Source organism: Hyperolius riggenbachi, chromosome 11 (genome assembly GCF_040937935.1).
Source record: "Hyperolius riggenbachi isolate aHypRig1 chromosome 11, aHypRig1.pri, whole genome shotgun sequence".
In the NCBI taxonomy this organism is placed as follows: domain Eukaryota; kingdom Metazoa; phylum Chordata; class Amphibia; order Anura; family Hyperoliidae; genus Hyperolius; species Hyperolius riggenbachi.
Window position 1 is genome coordinate 232,871,750 of NC_090656.1, and position 18,698 is coordinate 232,890,447.

Genomic DNA, 18,698 nt, shown 5'->3' on the forward strand with positions numbered 1-18,698 from the left:
ATATATCAATTTAAAGGAGTAGAATAAAGTTTAGAGTCAATTAAACAGATTTTTCCGTAGAAAATTTACATAAACCTGTACATGAGTCCTGAAAGAGGGACACATGAGGAATAAAGAGGGACAGGGGGACAGGGTTCCCAAAGAGGGACTGTCCCTCTAAAAGAGGGACAGTCAGGAGCTATGCATTATGTAACTATGAATTGTAAGCACCTGCTGGTGGGACAATACAAGTTTGTAATGCTCCAGAAACCACCCACAGGTGATACAGGGAGTTGCAGTATTTATTCAAAGGTGGGAAATGGCCACCTGCTGGTGGGGGGCGGAAGTCCACCACAATTTACACTAGTGAAACATGGTTGAGTACCTAACCTTAGCACAGGCAGTGGAACAGGAAGTGCCTGGGGTCTGGGCTCCTGACCAAGGAACATGAATAGAGGTTTATTTAGTAGCTGCAGCTCAGGAAGTTCATTCAGCAGAGTGGACAACATTTGTGTCGGAGTGCAGCTTTAAGCTCAGATTCCGTTTTCATGAAACTAACGCTGCCTTCGCATGTCTGAGCTGCAGGAGCCACCTTGTAATTTAGTGCTGCTAAAAGTCACATTTCCGTTTCAATTTGCGAGCAGCTATGAATTTGCAGATCTGTCAGCTTCGGTGAAATGTCACCTTTGTTCAAACAAATTGCTGTGGAATATATCAGAGTTACGCCAGTCGTTCTTTTATGTAACGTTATTAAAAATTATCTCTCGTTTTCAGTTTGCAGCCGGCTGGCAAATGCTTGAAAGTTTTTGTTAATTTCAACCAGCGGCATGTTTCAGCCATGAGAAAAATGTGGGTGCATTCTTTACAGTACGTCCTGCCTAATATAGTCCCATTCACTTTCCTCTTCCTTCATGAGTAATTCCCAGCACATAGAGGGAGGCATTGCTAGTCCGGAGTTATTACCTGCACCAGCCGATCACAATTGAGAGGAAATTCATTGGCATACAATCTGCATTAAATTTGCATGTCATAAATATTAGCATCTCGATTATTACTCATGATTGCTGCTTTTTTGCTCATGTGTACAAGAAATCTGCAAATTCTTTAAGTTACAGAGACTTTGTAATACAAAAAGTTCACCTGGGGGTACTCACCTCTGTAGGGAGAAGCCTCTGGATCTTATCGAGGCTTCCTCCATCCCCCTCCGTCTCACGGTGGTCTCACTGTAGCCCACTGAGTGCACAGCCGACAATTTGTCAGGAAGTGCAATATTTACCTTTCCCTGTTCCAGTGGGGCGCTGTTGAGGCTCTCGGCTCAGATATAGGTGAAAATAGCTGATCTCAGTCACTTCTGCTCTACTGCACATCCGCAGGAGACTTCCACCTGCGCAGTAGAGCGAACTCGACTGGGATCGGCTATTTCCGTCTATTTCTGAGGCGAGGGCCACTACTGCGTCTGCGCTGGAGCCGGGAAGGTAAATATTTACATGCACGCTGTTCGGAGGGGCACAGCGAGACCACCGTGGGACACTGGAGGACGAGGTGAGCACCCCCCAGGGGAATTGTTTAATGTTACAGATCCTCTTTAATGCAGCAGGGACAGCCATACTATCCCAGGGGGAAAAAACATATATCAGTAGATATATATACTTGTTCTATTTACATAACTTATGGATTTTACTGTCCACATTTTTATTTCAGTGAATTGTATATAGTAAATAAAGAGAAAACTGTTTTCCATCTTCACTGCCTCTGACTGAATCCAATCCTGATGTCATTTCCTCCTTTACTCTTTGTTTCTCCTAGTAACTGCACTGTCATATCTAACTTGCATTGTAAACACACAGTGATCACATCATAGATTGTATTTCAGCAGCTTCTGCAGAGGCATGAGGTGTATTCCCCTTCTCAGCCTCGTGTCACACTGAACTGCCCTCAGCCAATCAGTGAGGAGCGGGAATGTGGGAGGAGAGATAACAAGCTTCCTTCTCCCGGCAATGTACCATAGTACAGCCAGGCTGACTGAGATAAGATTCATTACAGCAAAACATTTATGATTATATTGGAATGCTAACAATGCAGACTGTATGTAGACTACATAATAAACACAGAGCAGTGGGTAATAGAGATGTAGCGAACATAAAATTTTCGGTTCGCAAACATTGAACGCAAATTTTCGTAAAGGTTTGCGAACAGACTGTTCGCAGCGGGATCCATAGATTTTAATGGCAGGCGAACTGCCGCCGACTTTAGCAGTTAATGGCAAAGCAAAGCCCCCTTACGTTGCCCGGGTATGTATTTGGCTGGTGTTGATTCCCACTTTTTCTAACCCTAACACACAATTACTACATGACCAAGTTTGTGAGCTTTGCGGTCTTTGGCATCAATTTGCATTGAAATGAAACAAATCTGATTGGCTGTTTGTGGCTCCACACCCTTTTCTGAATTTGAACCCCAGTCACCCAATGACCAACTGTACCAGGTTTGAGGCTTGTGCCATTAACAGTGCAAGAATGGCAGCAATGAAATATTCCCCTTGAAAATCAAAAGGTTAATTTTGATTGGCTTTTGTAGGCTCCACCCACTTTTCTGAATATTAATCCCAACCACCCAATGGCCAACTGTGCAAAGTTTGAGAACCCGGCCATTAAACAGTGTAAGAATGGCTGCAGTTTACATTTTCCCAGTGAAATTTATATTGGTCTCCGCCCCCTTTTTGGTAATGGGGATAAAAAGTATCCTATATTTTATTCCAGGTAATGTACTATGTGTGTGCCAAATTTCATTCAAATCCGTTCAAACCATTGTTGCGTGATCGAGTAACAAACATCCAAACTTTCACATGTATAATATTAGTAGGATAATGTTACTTGGTTCAGGTTCACTTTAAGTAACTCTTTAAAGAGGAACTGCAGAGAAAATCTTAAAATTTAAAAATAATAAAAACATTCAAATAAGAAGTACATTTCTTCCAGGGTAAAATGAGCCATAAATTACTTTTCTGCTATGTTGCTGTCACTTACAGTAGGTAAAAGCAATCTGACATTACCGACAGGTTTTGGGTTAGTCCTTTTCTTCATAGGGGATTCTCAGCATGGCCTCTATTCTTTATAAAGACATTCCCTGAAAAAGATTTATACAAAGATGCTGGCCAGCCTCCCTGCTAGCTGCACAATTTTTTCGCAGTTGGACGGAGCAACCGCCATTCACTAAGTGCTTTTAAAAGTAAAGGAAACCCTGAGAACCCCCCATGAGAAGATGGGCTAGTCCAAACTCTGTCAGATGTCAAATTTCAACTACAGCAACATAGGAGAAAAGTAATTTATGGCTCATTTTACTCTGGAAGAAACTTACTTCTTATTTGTATGTGTTTACATGTATTTTGCATTTCAAGATTTACGCGACAGAGCTCCTTTAAGTAAGTCAAACTGTACTCCGTATGTGTCTTGTTACGGGTGGCTTCCTGCAGTTTTCTTCTAAATAACGATGGCGTCGGGTTACGCTGATATTTTAGGCTTGCTCCCGTCCGTAACGCGTGCCTCCCGCTGATATATTAAACTCCTCTATTAGAAAAGCAGCAGATTGGCCATAATACTTAATCATTGTAGCGGGCCCCACAATGCGATTCTGAATCATTCATATCTGTCCCCGTAGCGGCGGATCAGGCGCGTTCTGATGGATGGCGAGTAAGACGCTGACTCACTTCATCTTCTTAGTGGTGGAGATTATATTCTGATCACCTCTATTATGACTCCATAGAAGCTGAATAAAACATCCGGCTATCGCTGGCTGCAGGAGGACAGCCGGTTAGCGGCACGCGAATGACGGGACGCCGCTGTGAAATCGGGCCAGGCTGAAGCCGGGCGATAGGTAAGACGCTTGTCCCAGGCTCATCGCATAGGGCAACCCACACGACCGGACTGCAGAAGCCAACGCGGCAGAATTTCTCACAATAGCCGTAAAGCGAATTACCTTTCGCAGCTTATGTCTGAAACGCGGCATTGCTAGAGTCGGGATTTGTATGGAGAAGTTCCCCAATAATTACATCCTAGTCTCTAGCTGCTAAATACATACCTTAAAGAGGAACTCCAGTGGAAATAACTAGGGATGAGCAGAAATGACGCCTATGCGTAATTACGCATCGTAATGCATTTACGCATCGTAATGCGAAATTTCAGGGAAAAGCGTAATTCATTTCATATGTGATTTTAAGCATTCGTAATTACGCATTAATTTACGCGTAACTTACTGCCAACTTGCAGTAGCAGTGTAAGGGAGTCTTGCCTAAGGTCTCCTACTGAATACGTGCTGGCTTATTGAACAGGCACGGCCGGGATTTGATCCCAGGTCTCCTGTGTCAGAGGGAGAGCTCCATCCCCTACTATTCAGGGGGGTAGAGGAGCAACCTCAGGTTCAGGCAAGGAAAATCTTAATGGAAGCATTATTCCAGAGGTGATGATGGGAGACATTACTACAGATCAGTTGTGAGCAAAAATGCCGATATGGTTTTCTCATTAATTTTGTTCCCACTGATATAGATGGTAAAATACATGAGGGTGCTTCGTCTCTGGTTCACTTTAAGTAGCCATTATCTAACCCAGAGAAACCTGGAATTAGTTAATGTTTAAATGTTTGAACAGAGGCACCAAAATAGGATAAACGCGTGTAAAAACCATTTAACCACTTAAGCCCAACTGGACGAGATTTCTCGTCCAGTTGGGCTGCGCGCACTCCCGCGGGTCGTGCGCGCTCCCGCGGGCCCCCCCGTGCGCGCCCCCGCTGCTGGCCGCTAGCCCACCGATCAGTGAAAGGGATTATAAATCCCTTTCGCTGATCGGAACCCCCCCCCCCCCCCCCCCCGGAGAAAAGCTCCGAAAAAAGCGTCTCTTCAGACGCTGCGGCTTTTCTGAGCTCTGGTCTCCTTTCTTCTGCCTGGGAGCGAGATCGATCGCTCCCAGGACTTTTTGATTCTGGCCATCTTGTGGCCAAATAGCAAATTACACCCAAAACACACTTGGTATTAAATAAATACATTTAAATTCATTAAAAAACCCCTGTTTACCTCCCACACCAAAAAATACCCACATACAAGTTTAAAGAATAATAATAAAAAAAAATTACAATAATAAAAAAAACAAAAAACATAAATAGTTACCTAAGGGTCTGAACTTTTTAAATATGCATGTCAAAGGAGTACATCAATATGATTTAATAAATTATGGGCTTCTAAATAGTGATGGACGCAAATTGAAAAAAATGCACCTTTATTTCCAAATAAAATATTGTCGCCATACATTGTGATAGGGACATAATTTTAACGGTGTAATACCCGGGGCATATGGGCAAATACAATACGTGAGCTTTAATTATGGAGGCATGTATTAGTTTAAAACTATAATGGCTGAAAACTGAGAAATAATGAATTTTTTCAGTTTTTTTCTTATTCTTCCTGTTAAAATGCATTTACAGTAAAGTGGCTCTTAGCAAAATGTACCACCCACAGAAAGCCTAATTGGTGGCGGAAAAAACAAGATATAGATCAATTCATTGTGATGAGTAGTGATAAAGTTATTGGCAAATGAATGAAAGTTGCTCGGATGTAAAAAAATTTCAACCCTTCGGGCTTAAGTGGTTAAAAAGAAGGGAAGTGGTGGTCTTACCTCCCTCAAGAAGGAAAAGACAAAAATGTGTTATTTTTATATTAAAAAATAACATTTATTATAAGCTCCACTTTGCAACGCGTTTTGCAGGTACAGTCCGGCTTCATCAGGCAAATGATCGGCAGGAACTTGTACAAGTCTGTATCGCAGCCAAGCAGATGGTTTTTAGACGCTTTTATCCTATTTTGGCGTCTCTGTTCAAACATTTAAACATTGTCTAGTACACCCTTGGTGGAGGGGTGTTACCCCATCTTTACTGTCTACAGAGAGTGACTTCTTAACCTATTTTGGTTTCTGGACGTAGAAACTACGTCCAGAAACCATGTGCGCTACCGCGCGCCCCCGCGGCCGATCGCGCGCGTGCACGCGCACTCACGGCCGCGGATTCGGTAGTCAGGGAATCAATATATCGGGCTATGAAGCCCAATCACTGATTCCTCTCCCCCGCTGAAAAAGCGACAGCTTCTCTCGGAAGCTGCGCCTTTTCTGGCCGTTCCCTTCCTGATGCGCCACTCTAAGCGTGTGTTACGCTTAGAGTGACGTCATGTAAACAAACTCATGGCCGCCATCTTGTGGCCAAAAAGTAATACTACACCTGAAAATGAAAATAAATTAAAATCAACACACATTTACATTATAAATCTATTGTTTACCCCCTCACCCTCCCAAAACTACCCAAATAAAATGTTTACTATAAATAAAAAAAAAACATTACAATAAAAAAACAAAAAACATGTAAATATTTACCTAAGGGTCTAAACTTTTTAAATATCAATGTAAAGATGAAATATTTCTATATTTTTTTTATTTTAAACTTGTTAATAGTGATAGATGCAAAATGGAAAAAATGCACCTTTATTTCCAAATAAAATATTGTCGCCATACATTGTGATAGGGACATAATTTTAACGGTGTAATAACCGGGACATATGGGCATATACAATACGTGAGTTTTAATTATGGAGGCATGTATTAGTTTAAAACTATAATGGCTGAAAACTGAGAAATAATGAATTTTTCCATTTTTTTCTTATTCTTCCTGTTAAAATGCGTTTACAGTAAAGTGGCTCTTAGCAAAATGTACCCCCCAAAGAAAGCCTAATTGGTGTCGGAAAAAACAAGATATAGATCAGTTCATTGTGATAAGTAGTGATAAAGTTATAGGCTAATGAATGGGAGGTGAACATTTCTCTCGTGAAAACCACGGAACCTGAATGGGTTAAACCTGAGTGGGGCCAGGTTATAATTCTCCCCACCTGCAGTTACAGTGGTTGCCTAGGTGGTAACCCATGTTTATGAGTATATTTATACTGACTCCTAAGACACTGTGAATCTTGAAGGTATCACACCATTGGGCTCTTGGTTTCCACTTTTGTCTTACAACTGGAATTAGTTAAAGGCACCTTCTTGAGGTTCTGAAATGTCAGCATATGTGTGGAGGGTAAATAAAAACTGAAGGGTAACCCCGGGTCACCTATAGTTGGTTTACAGTAATATCAGGAATGGTCTGTAAATGCCATTAAAAGTTCAGTCATTAGTACACAGTGTATCTGCAGGCATGCGTGAAGCACGAGTCCTTGTTCAGGTTACTGGGTGTCCCATCAGTCTCAGGATGGGGGGAGGGGGCAAAGCATGGATGGCCTGTCACCCGTATGACACTCCCAGTACACAGAAAGCATGTTCGGTGTGCTGATTCAGTAGTCCTGCATTGTGCTTATGTTATGCCTTGGATGCTGACGAGAGTACAGCGGGGAGCATGTACACAGGACCTTGACAGGACACCACGCTTTCTGCATGCCTGCACACACATATGTGCACTAACAACCTGCTTCAGCATTTTTTAAAACAACGTTTTGTACTCTTTAAAAAAGTAAAAATTGCAAAAATGGGAAACCAGTTACAAAATTAAATTTTCACTCCTCTCAAAATTGGAAGAATCATTTGAGAAACATATTTTTATTCCTTGAAAAAAAAATTGAAAATCCCATTCTTGTATACATGACTTTTTTTAACCACTTCAGCCCTCTGTCGTTTTCCCTTTATGCATCCGAGCAATGTTCACCTCCCATTCATTAGCCTATAACTTTATCACTACTTATCACAATGAACTGATCTATATCTTGTTTTTTCCGCCACCAATTAGGCTTTCTTTGGGTGGTACATTTTGCTAAGAGCTACCTTACTGTAAATGCATTTTAACAGTAAGAATAAGAAAAAAAACTTAAAAAAAGGCATTATTTCTCAGTTTTCGGCCATTATAGTTTTAAAATAATACATGCCTCACAGATTAAAACACACATATTGTATTTGCCCATTTGTCTCGGTTATTTCACCATTTAAATCATGTTCCTATCACAATGTATGGCGACAATATGTTATTTGGAAATAAAAGTGCATTTTTTCCGTTTTGCATCCATCACTATTTACAAGCTTATAAAAAAAAAAAAAAACAGAAATATTTCATCTTTACATAAATATTTACCTACGGGTCTAAATTTTTAAAATATCTATGTGTATTTTTTTATTGTAATTTTTTTTTATTATTAAACATTTTATGTGGGTATTTTTGGGAGGGTGGGATGTAAATAGTATTGATTTTGGGTAAATATATGTGTATTTTTATTTATTTTTTTACATTTAGATGTAGTTTTACTTTTTGGCCACAAGATGGCAACCTTGAGTTTGTTTACATGACGTCACTCTAAGCGTAACATGTGCGCTTAGAGCAGGGGTAGGCAAGCGGGAGCGAGCAGGGCCGCGCAGCCGCAGTTGGAAAGCATGCCGCGCTAGACCGGAGCTGTTGCCGGAGAACAGCAGATCGGAGGAGGAAGGCGTGGGACATTACTGCTACAGGGGGCTGATAGAAGCCCCAGGTAAGTGTCTGTTTTTACCCTCAGCACCCCCCCCCCCCCCCAGAACTCCTTTAAAAGGAAATAAATATGGCAGCCTCCATTTCCCCTCTCAGTTAAGTTGTCCTTTAATTCTTCTCCACTTTCTGCCATAAGAGGGTTTATCCAGACATATGAATAAACATCTTATGTTGCTGAGTTCAACTTTTTTTTTTTTAATATCTAAATATCTAGGTAACTATGTTTATTTAATTGTGATTTTAAATTCACCTGACATTGAGTTTTAATGATTCCCTATCACAATAAAGTTACCATATATATTTTCTAGAAGAATTGACTTAAAAAGAGGAGGGGGGATAAAACTTTAATACTGACAGTTTCTGCATATTTTTCGCCTAATTGCCCATCCGTGGTCATTTAATTAGCTGCCCTGCATGGCGAGCCCGGTAAGATTTATCCCACCTGTACAAAGGGAACAAAATAAAATCTATTCATAAAATCTGACTGTTCCAAATTACATCGCCGGTACGCGGCAGAACGCGCAGGTTTATTAAACATGCCTGCAATGTACGTTTTTAGGGAAAGTTTCAGGTCATTCCCACAGGGAGTACAGCAGCTATTTTGCTGCGGAAAGCGAGATTAATTCCTAAGTAATGGCTTTTGGTATACATTGTGCCACGGGCGCCGCGGCTACCTGGGAAATTACCGCGTTTTAAGAGCTTTTCCGACTGAAATATGCTGTAATTTACCCAGTTTATGTTTATCATGCTAAAGAAATATAAAAAATAGACAAAATAAATGACAGAGCGTAAATCTTGCGGCCAACTCTACTTTTCCTTGCAAATTTCAATTTGCATTTTTTGTTTTAGTATTCCTGGGGAAAGAATAATGCGTTATTGGTTATAATAAACATGCGGGGCTCCCAATGCTGGGGCGGTTGATAAATGAGGTTCGGCCGGGATTGCTCTGCGCTAGGCTCACCATCAGAGCTGTTGAAACATAGGAAAATATGAATTATTATGTTAAGTGGAATTTATAGGGTGTTTATATTTTTTTAAGTGTTGCCTATCGTTGCCTTGTCCATTTGTTGTAAGCGCCTTGACTTCAGCGAGGGGTGTGTTCATTATTAACCGTAGACTGTTTCTTGAATTCTATACTTCTGCCCACAGCTTCTCGGAAACCCCTACACAGTGTTCCAGTTCATTCATCAAGGGCCAAACCTTGCCGTGTGTGATGTAAAGTCTGGTACACCTCTTCAATTTTGATTGGCCAATTTACCACTTCCATGTCTACTTAGCTACCTATGCTGAGGGGACCTATACCTTTTTTCCCCGTACTGGGGACACCTATACCTGGCTAACTATACTGGGGGCAACTATGCCTGGGTAACCTATACTGAGGGCAAATATACCTGGCTAACCTATACTGGGGGTAATCTATACCTAGCTAACCTATACTGGGGACAACTATGCCTGGGTAACCTTTACTGGGGGCAAATATACCTGGCTAACCTGTACAGGGGGTACCTGTACCTAACTAACCTATACTGGAGGTACCTATACCTGGCTACTTATACTGGGAGCACCTATACTTGGCTACCAATACTGGGGGCATCTATATCTGGCTACCTATACTGGGGGTACCTATAATTGGCTTTGTATACTGGGGGCACCTATACTGGAGGCAGCTATGGAATGGGAGGGGCTGCTGTACATGGATGATACACATGGAAGAGGGGGCTGCACATGGAATGGGAGGGGCTGCTGTACATGGATGATACACATGGAAGAGGAGGCTGCACATGGAATGAGAGGGGCTGATATACATGGATGTTACACATGGAAAAGAGGGCTGCATATGGAATGGGAGGGGCTGCTGTACATGGATGTTACACATGGAAGAGGGGGCTGCACATGGAATTAGAGGAGGCTGTTGTACATGGATGATACACATGGAAGAGAGGGCTGCATATGGGATGGGAGGGGCTGCTGTACATGGATGATACACATGGAAGAGGAGGCTGCACATGGAATGGGAGGAGGCTGCTGTACATGGATGTTACACATGGAAGAGGGGGATGCACATGGAATGGGAAGGGCTGCTGTACATGGATGTTACACATGGAAGAGGGGGCTGCACATGGAATGGGAGGAGGCTGCTGTACATGGATGATACACATGGAAGAGGGGGCGGCACATGGAATGGGAGGAGGCTGCTGTACATGGATTTTACACATTGAAGTGGGGGCTGCACATGGAATGGAAGAGGCTGCTGTACATGGATGATACACATGGAAGAGGGCGCTGCACATGGAATGGGAGGGGCTGCTGTACATGGATGATACACATGGAAGAGGGGGCTGCACATGGAATGGGATGAGGCTGCTGTACATGGATGTTACACATGGAAGAGCGGGCTGCACATGGAATGGGAGGGGCTGCTGTACATGGATGTTAAACATGGCAGAGCGGGCTGCACATGAAAAGGGAGGAGGGGGCTGCTGTACATTGAAGGGAAACTACGAGAAAGCTGATCAGGGGATAATGTATTTTTCCAGCTGTTGGTGTCCTGGTCTCTCCTCGGTTTTCCAGGACTGTTACAGAAGCCTATTCAATACGTAATTATACTGATGATATATCAGACAGGTGATAAGAAGTGAAGAGCACGGAATAGACAGGAGAAAACCCCCAGCAGTTAGTCTAACGCCCCCCTCTACATCATACAATTTTTGTCCAATTCGATTCAATCCGACATGTCCGATGGGGATTCAATTTCATTCGATTCAATTTTCCATTGTTTTGCAATGGCAAATTGGATTTAATCGAATCCCGAACGGACATGTCAGATTGCATTGAATCGAATCAATGAATCAAATCGAATTGAATGAAATCAGACAAAAAACTGTATGGTGTAGATGGGGCTTAAAGCTGTCTTCCTATCTTTTTCTGTAAAAAGAGTCAAGAATCGGGGTCATACAGCAGGAGGGAGAGAGAGGATACTCATACAGTAATAGATACCATTTCAGGACAGAATGAAAGTCAGTTGTACTAATTTCCGCTTACTGGACTGTAGCCTGCTTCCATTGTAAGGCCCAGTGCACACCAAAACCGCTAGCAGATCCTCAAAACGCTAGCGGTTTTTGGAGCAGATTTCAGAGCGATTCTAGGCATGTTTAGAAAAGTTTTCGAAACATGCCAGGCGTTTTTTGGAGCGTTTTTGTGTAGCAGATGACAAATATTGTTACAGTAAAGCTGTTACTGAACAGCTTCTGTAACAAAAACGCCTGGAAAACCGCTCTGATCGTGCGTTTTCCAGAGTGGTTTGCATTTTTCCTATACTTTACATTGAGGCAGAAACGCTTCTGCAAACTGCAACCGTGCTGCAGGACCCACGTTTGCGGTTTGCTAAAAACCTCAAACCGCTGGTGTGCACCATCCCATTGAAATACATTAGCCAAGCGGTTTCACAGGCGGATGCGGTTGGCGGATCGCTGCTAAAACCGCTCTGTGTGCACTGGGCCTAAGCAATACTCTCCTGTTTCTGTCGGTGAAGATACACTTTAAAAGACCACTATTACCAAAAATAATAACATGTAAAATACATAAAAACTCATAAATAAAAAATACAATTCTCCGAGAGTAAAATTGTCTATAAATTATTTTTTCCCATGTTGCTGTCACTCATTATACTGCGCAGCCACAGAACTACTGTGCCTGCGCAGTTCGATCCTAATGATGTCGGCCGGACCAGGTGACCCGCGCGGTGGAGCGCAGAAGAAGCCGACCAGAAGCCGACCTGGCGAGGTCAGCTTCTGCAGCGAAGGACACCGGGAGCCACCGGAGCTGCGGCGAGGGCACAGGATGGCTGCCAGGGACTGGAGGAAGCCCCAAGTAAGTGGAGTTTTCTTTTTTTTTTTTTTTAGCCTGGATGTTTCCTTTAAGGTCGGTCGCCCGTGTAGCGTGTGATTACGGTCCCGTCGGCCGTAGTGTAAGAGCCACACATCAGAATGCCAGGCTAAGTGAAAAGCTCAGTGCAGCGGGAGCCCCCGACCCCTCGTGTGCTGCAGAAATCATCTCCTGAAAGCCTGGCGGACCCCCGTGGGATTTTGGCAGCGGTGAAAGGACAGTCGCAGCTCTCAGGCTCCCACTCAAGCAAATGTGATGCAATCAGCAAGGCCTATCCATCACCGGCATCCGGGGAGAAAACTGCGATTTGTATGGGTTAGTGGGCTGCGAGCTCTCGTACGGTGCTATTAATGTGCATCGTGTGCACTGAGAGCGCGGGTCAGACTCTCGCACTCCGAGACTGCCGAGAAATGCCGGGCTTTGCTTCCTGTCCGTCCACGGTCTAAATTATTCACACTGTTTTTCCCCGCTAACAGTGATGAGCGAAGATGCCGATATTCTTTTCGCATTAATATTTGTGAGAATTATCTTAAACTCGATTTTGGGGCTAAAATGCCATCAAAACTCGTTTTGTGATTTTTTTTTTTCATTTTTCTCACATTTTTGTGCTAAAATATAAACACATTTTTTTGCGGTAAAAATAATGATTTTCACATTTGTAGGAATTTTTGTCATATTGCAAAAATACAATTTACCGCATTTTTCGGACTATAAGACACTCCTGACCATAAGACACACCTAGGTTTAGAGGGCAGAACCAGGGGAAGAAATATATATATATACTAAACCTGGTGCATCCATGGTGAAGGGGCATCTTGTGGATTATGCCTCCTTTGTACCTCATGTCCCCTTGTACCTATTCTGTCTCCCTGTGTCCTCTTCTGTCCCCCTTGTGTCCTCCTGTGTCCCCCATGTTCATGCCTCCTTGTGTCCTCCTCTATCCTTTGCGTCCCCCCTTTGTCCCTCTGTGTCCTGCTCTGCATGGGCACAGTACAGGGAGTCCCCGACATTGCAGCGAGTTGGAGGTTCGTATTGGCAGGCATGCAAAAGTCAGGAACTCCCTGCATTTATATTATAAGATTCAGTGACTTTTCCCCACTTTTGGTGGAGAAAAAGTGAGTCTTATCGTCCATAAAATGCAATATTTTCTTGCAAATTTTCGCACAATCGAAAATGGCATTTTCGATGCGAAAATGACTGGTAAACATTTGCAAGCATAACTGTCTGCTAATTCTGATCTGTGATAAGCAGCACACTGTAGGAGTAGCCAACATTCAGGCTGGTTTCACACTACAAATTGCCGTTAGCACCGCATCACACCGCCAAAAACAGGCCTTCAGGGAATACCGCGTCTGTGCACGGTGTTCCCTGTCTGGCATCCGTCCAAACAGGAAGTGACACGCTTGTGGTCACTTCCTGTTTCAGGTATGCAGAAGTGCATGGAAGCGTATTGTAAAAATACACTTCTGCGTATGCGTGGCGCGACATTGCAATGCCAACGTGTTTAAAGAACCTAACGTTGCCATAGACTAACATGGCTTCCGGACGGACGCAGATCGCCGCAGGAACCCCAAGGTAACGTAGTTCTGCGCTAGCGTTAAAACAGGCACTACCGCCGCAGCGTACCGCAATGTGCCGCACCGCCACAGTGTGAAAGGGCCCTCAGTGTATTGCTACTCATAGCCAAGACACATTGTCAGTGATTGGCCAATTATAATTAAAAGTGTGTACTAGGTTTTAGTGTAAGCTGCCATCACCCCATTTCAGAGCTGATGGTCAATCTTTGCATATTTAAGGCTTGATTCACAAAGCGGTGCTAACCGTTAGCACCCTGGTGAAAATCCCCTTATCACACCTAAACTCAGTTTAGGCGTGATAAGTTTAGGCATGATAAGTTTAGGCGTGATAAGTTTAGGCATGATAAGTTTAGGTGTGATAAGTTTAGGCGTGATAAGTTTAAGCACCAACTGGGTTAGCACCGCAGTGCACAGCTGATCAAAAGTTATGCGCTAGCAAAGTCTGGTGCACTTCTCATAGAGTTTAATGGCGCTGCTTTGCGCGTGGGACTTTGCGCGCGATCTAAACTTATCTAAACTTATCATGCCTAAACGTATCACGCCTAAACTTATCATGCCTAAACTGGCTTTTCACCAGCGTGGTGCAATGGTTATCACGCCTAAAGTCTTTTAGGCGTGCTAACTGGGTTAGCACCGCTTTGTGAATCGAGCCCTTAGACACATATTTAGACTACCTTCACACCTATCCTTGCAATTTTGGCTACATTTTTCCGTTTTTTTAATATTTTCGATTCTGCGTTTTGCAATTTATTAATGTGATTCTACGTTTGTTTGATCACGTTTTAATTTATTTTTTTTTGCAATGTGATTTTCCCATGCATATCAATGTAGTTTATTTGCATGACACTGTATCTAATTATCTTCTAAAGAAGATGCCATATTTGCGTAAAGGTGGCCACACACAATACAATAAAATGATCCAATTTTACAGCAATTCAATAAATATGATTGGATCTCCCGAAAAAAATAGATATTTTTTTTAATTCGCTTGAAAAATCCGATCAGATTTCCAGTTTTTTTCGATTTATATTGATCCGCAATGCTGGAAATTTTTCTTCAATTTTTCTTAGGATTGTATGGTGTGTGTTAGATTGTCAGTTTATTAATATATACACCCTAGCAATTTTCCCAGAGCTTCCAATCATTTTGATCATAATTGGGGAACAATGGAACACAGGTGTGTGGTACAGCGGTCGTATTTTTGAATTGTTACAATCAGACAGAAAAATTGATTGCAATTCTTGAATTGAACAGATATTTAAAAAAAGTGTATGGTGTGTGGCCACCTTAACAAATGCAATTGTTCTGTGTTTCCATTGACTTACATTATACGCGAATCGCATTACCGTTCTAAAAAAAACCCATACAATTAACATTGTTCCCATTCATTGATCTAAGTCCCCAGTAGAAAAACCGAAGGCTTCTTTTCAGAGGCCGCGGTCTTTCTGCATTTTTTTTTTAAATCACATCCTCCTTGTAGTTCCTGTAAGCTAGCATGTTTGCTCACATGATAGAAAAACCAAAATCTCACTGTGGCCAAATAGTAAAACTACATGAATATAAAACTTTTTTTTTTTTTTTTTACAGATAACACAATAAATTACATTTAAAATTAACTGTTTACCTCCCACACCCAAAAAATACCAAAATAAAATTTTTAACTAAAAAAAATAAATACATAAATTACAATTTAAAAAAAACAAACCATAAATAGTTACCCAAGGTTCTGAACTTTTTAAGTATGCATGTCAAGAGGGAACATAACTAATTTTTTTTAATTTATAAGCTTGTAAATAGTGATGGACATTGTGATAGGGACATCATTTAAATGGTGCAATAACCGGGACAAATGGGCAAATAAAATACATGGATTTAAATTATGGTAGCATATATTATTTTAAAGCTATAATGTCCAAAAACTGAGAAATAAATAATTCTTAGCAATATGCACCACCCAAAAAAAGCCTAATTGGTGACGTAAAAAACAAGATACAGATCAATTAATTGTGATAAGTAGTGATAAAGGTATTGGCGAATGAATGGGAGGTGAAAATTGCTCGGATGCATAAGGTGAAAAACGACTGAAGACTGAGTGGTTAAGTTTAGTGTTGGGCGAACAGTGTTCGCCACTGTTCGGGTTCTGCAGAACATCACCCTGTTCGGGTGATGTTCGAGTTCGGCCGAAAACCTAATGGTGTTCGGCCAAACCGTTCGGCCACATGGCCGAACTAAGAGCACATGGCCGAACGTTCCCCCGAACGTTCGGCTAGCGCTGTGATTGGCCGAACGGGTCACGTGGTTCGGACCCGAACGCGCTCTGATTGGCCGAACTGTCACGTGGTTCGGGTAAATAAATACCCGAACCACGTCATATCTCCGCCATTTGTCTGTGGGTTTAGCTTTGGGTAGGCAGGCAGGGTAGCTCGCTCTCCAGCCACGCTAGCCAGGGTCCCCCCTGTCATTGTGTCGCTGCTGGGAACAGTAGTACACCGCTCGCTCAGCATTCTGTTTACTGCCACTCTGTGTACCTCGCTCAGCCACACTATATAGCACTGTGTTTACTGCCACTCTGTGTCTGCTGGGAACAGTACTACACCGCTCGCTCAGCCACACTATATAGCATTATGTTTACTGCCACTCTGTGTACCTCTCTCAGCCACACTATATAGCATCGTGTTTACTGCCACTCTGTGTACCTCGCTCAGCCACACTATATAGCATTGTGTTTACTGCCACTCTGTGTCTGCTGGGAACAGTAGTACACTGCCGCTCACTCAGTCACCCCATTACTATATAGCATTGCTGGGATCTGTAGTACTCTGCTCACCCACCCATACCATTGTACTGCCAGTCACTGTGTATATTGCTGGGATCTGTAGTACTTCCCTCACCGTCAACCACTATATAGCATTGCGTACTCTGCCAGTCAGTGTGTATATTGCTGGGATCAGTAATACTCCACTCAACGTCAACCACTATATGAGCTCACCATGAGTTCCTCAGAGACCTCCGCTGTGAGCAGCACTCCCAACAACAGCAACAGCCAACGCCCCACGCAAGCTATGACATCCACCCCAGCAGCCAGTGGTCAGCAGCAGCCCTCCCCGGAGGAGAACGTTGTGTCCATCGGTCCGGCGCCAGAGCGATTATTGAGGGCTGCCATTGAGGAGATGATGGGGCCTGATGTGGAGGAGGAGGTCGGGCTCAGGCCAGCATCCCAAGTTAATGTTGAGGACGATGAGGGGTCTGTGTCTGGGGATGTTGGGGTGGCAGAGGTGGTGGGTGGGTCAGACTCAGGAGAAGAGTTGTATGATGAGGATGATGATCGGGACCATCTGTATGTGCCTCAGAGTCCGACCCCGGAAAACATGTTGTATCGTGTGTTTAGGTACTAAAATCTGCGTTCCCACTTCCCAGTACTGCCCGCAGTGCCCGGGTCCACGGATCCATATAATTTTTTGGGCAGCACTATCAAACTGTGGTACTATGAGTAAGTTGCCATGGTCCTTCTGTGCTGTCACACTTACCGTCTGTCTGCAGATGGATTGTTCAACACAGCTACGCCATCTGACATGTAGTCCTGGACCTTGACCATCTTCTCCAGGCGATTGGTGTTGGAGGACGTGGAACTGCCCGATTGCTGTTCTGTGGGCTGCTGCATGGGTGTCAGAAAATGTTCCCACTCCAAGGACACTGCCAATACCATTCCCTTTTGGGCACTAGCAGCAGCTTGTGTTCTTTGCTGCCCTCCTAGTCCTCCTGGGTTTGCTGAAGTCAGTCTGTCGGCGTACAACTGGCTAGAGAAGGAGGAGGATGTCAATCTCATCTCTAAAGTCTCCATTCTCAAAGGCCTGCTGGAATTGTTCCATTTTTGACCTGTCTGACACTTTCTTCAATCAGTTTTTTAACATTGTGTTTGTATAAACTGGGTATAAACCCAGTAATTGGGTATAAACCCAGTAATTGGTGTTGTCCAGAATAATGAATAATGAATAATAATGAATAGTGAATAGTGAATAATAATGAATAGTGAATATAAGATATCAACCGTCAATTAACACTTATAATAGATTCCAACCCCTGTTAGAAAATTCAAATATGGAACAGCCTCATTTTTTAGCCCCGCGCCCCCGCACCTGGAGGGAGGATTGGAGAGGAGGGGAGGGAGACCCATGGGACGACCCAAGGTACACCCCAAGAAAAAGAAGGCCAGAAGGGGGTGTAGAGCTGGGAAGAGGGAACAAAAGAAGAAGGCAATAGTGGGAAAGGGAGTATTTAACCTGAGTGGGGTGGAGTTAAACAAGGAAGAGCGGTTATTATTAGATCATGGTTTAAAATATGCCCCTAGGAGGAGTCTAAACAAATTTGATACTTTTATTGACATACATAAATATACAAGAAAACTTAATGTAAAGAAATATTTCCTACAGAAGGAAGGACCAACAACAAGGGTGAATACTATACCCCTCCCTTCAAAATTTAGAAATGCCTCCACTTTTAATCCACAGGATTTGTCAAATATGAATGCAGTCGAGATTTTTAAGGATAGGGTTATACATGATTTGAAGAATTTGGAAATAAAAAAACAGAGATGTGATATAAATAGTATAGAAAGTTTAACGAAAGAAAAGAATTTGGTTATTCGCTCGGCAGATAAAGGGGGGTGGGGGGGGTTGTGTTAAATAAAGATCAGTATTTTAGGGAATTGGATAGGCTGGTGTATGATGA